This window comes from Berghia stephanieae, chromosome 2 (genome assembly GCF_034508935.2).
Source record: "Berghia stephanieae isolate SIO BIC M18660-M18661 chromosome 2, UCSD_Bste_1.3, whole genome shotgun sequence".
In the NCBI taxonomy this organism is placed as follows: domain Eukaryota; kingdom Metazoa; phylum Mollusca; class Gastropoda; order Nudibranchia; family Aeolidiidae; genus Berghia; species Berghia stephanieae.
Window position 1 is genome coordinate 19116121 of NC_088361.1, and position 2500 is coordinate 19118620.

Consider the following 2500-nt stretch of genomic DNA (forward strand, 5'->3'; position numbering starts at 1 on the left):
AATGGCCCTCATTTTGGTAAAAGCTCTCAAATCTGGGAGTGAATTAATACTTTACAAAGTCCCAGGTTTGAGAGTTTTTGCCAAGATGAGGGTCATTTAAATAGATCGATATTTGAAGGACGAGTTCTCTGGCCAAATTTTAAAATATGGGATTTGTCCAGAGTACGGCGTAGTACATCTGATTAAACGACGATTCCTTCATGTCAAATACACAAAGCGACCCGTTTCTCGCCCGCATGAAGAGGAACCTCACACAGGGTGGCCAGTTTGGATTATTTTTATCCAAATCTCCTATTTTTTTGATTATTTTTGACGTCTTTGGATTGTCATTTTAAGTTTGGATTGTTGGATTGACTTTGGATTATTTTGTCTAACACTTGTTATTACTATTACTCTTGTTGATGGCATTTCTCTATTTCTATAAGTATTAGGCGACGTCTACATATATACAGGTCTGATATCCGAACCCAATTATGGGCCTAGTTTAACCTTGTTGTAATGGACAATATTTTGCGTCATTTTTGTAGATTTCCATTACAACAGTGAGTCCATAAGAAAGTGGGTTATCAGACCTTCAAAAAATTGCACGTCGGTATTAAAGGGTAAGCTAGACATTTTTTTTAAAAAATCTGAAATTTGGATTTAAAAAAATAATATCTGGATTATTCTTCGTAATGTTTGGATTATTTATAAAACATTATCTGGCAACCCTGACCTCACATTTCAATAAACATATTTTGTTGACGCAACTCCTTTCATATTCCACCCTCCACACGATTCGCCTCGGCGTGTTCCCCTCAATTATTTTGATAGATTTGATCTTGCTGAAATATTAGAACACGTCAAAGAAATGCTCCTCACTCTCGCCTTTTCAACAACGTCTACGATATCCTTCTTACTCACCCCGATGTTTTCAAATGCCGTCTTGTTAACTAGTTATTATCAACCGTACTCTGGAAAGACACGTATTTAAAAATTTGGCCAGAAAACTCGTCCATCAAATATCCATCGATTTAAATGCCCCTCATCTTGGCAAAAAACAGTCAAACTTATGGGAGTGACGGAATACCTCGCAAGGTCCCAGGTTTGAGAGTTTTTGGCAAGACGAGGGTCAATTAAATTAATCGATATTTGAAGGACGTTTTCTGGCCAAATTTTTAAATACTTGCTTTTTCAGAATACGACATTTAGCTGGTGAAATAATCGAGGGTGTTGGAAGGAAGTAATCTATTACAGAGCTGCCAACTTGAAATTTCAAAAAGTCGAAGTTTCCAAGGGGGGGGGGGGGGGGGGGGGGGGGGGGGGGGGGGGAGGAGGGGGGGGGGTGACAAAAAAAAATGAAAAATTCACTTTAAATAGCTTTAGAAATAAACATTTTGCTCTCAGCATGATCCAAAAATTTTCCAAAGTCCTGAATATAGGTTCTAAGAAGGTAGACTTTTCTTTTCAACAAGATTTATTGAGTCAAAGAGACCTATAGATAGTTCGAAGTTGACGTCACTCAGGTCTTCGTTTTTTTTTTTTTACCATCCGCGTACATGAGTAATTCTCACTAAACTGTATTAACCAGACAATAAACATTCATGGATACACACAGCTTTGTGTGATGGTCAGTTAAACTTCCGGATGGCAATGTTATGAGCTTCTTAGCCAAGCGAATACTATCCATACAGCTCTGTAGCTTGAGTAAAAAATTCGTATTTCTCCGACTTACTTGTAGTATAAGGCAGGTCTGCTATTGCAAAGAAAAGGTGACTTTGGAATTTGATATTCGCCCCATGCTGGCCGCATTAATTCTGTCTAATTATTACAGATAGAATCTCTCTTACAATTCTTTTTTTTTTTTGTTTGTTTGTTTTATTTTGGTGGAGGGGTGGGGTTGGGGGGGGGGGCAGATTAAGTAGGTATTGATGATGTACGTTTAGTTAAAATGCTCATAACATCCGCCAGCCGGATATAACGTACCAACACGCAAAACTATGCGTTACTTTTAACGTTTTTATATAGATAGAATGAAGTTGACGTCACTCATATCTTTGTTATTATTTTTGCCATCCCCATTTATGAGTAATTCTCACTAATTAACCCGACTATAAACGATCATGGATACACACAGTTTTGTGTGTTGGTCCGTTATACTTCCGGATGGCAATGTTGTGAACTGCTTAGCCAAGCGCATACTATCTATAGATTAACGAAATTCACGTCACTCAGTTCTTTGTTATTGTTTTTACCCAGACATTTTTATGATTAGTTCTCACTAAATTCTATCAATTAGACTTTAGATAGAACGAAGTTGACGTCACTCAGGTCTTTGTTATTGTTTTTTTGCCATCCGCGTTTATGTAAACTGTATTAACCAGACTATAGATAGTTCGAAGATGACGTCACTCAGGTCTTTGTTATTGTTTTTTGCCATCTGCGTTTATGAGTAATTCTCACTAAATTATATTAACCAGACTATAAAAGTTCATGGTTATACATAGCTTTGTGTGTTGGT

At 37.2% G+C, this 2500-nt stretch overlaps 1 protein-coding gene across 7 annotated transcripts in view; it reads right to left on the minus strand.

Annotated features, from left to right (window-relative positions):
* LOC144964442 (protein Wnt-4-like) overlaps positions 1-2500 on the minus strand; it is a 115966-nt gene that overhangs the window by 5799 nt on the left and 107667 nt on the right. The window lies entirely within an intron of this gene.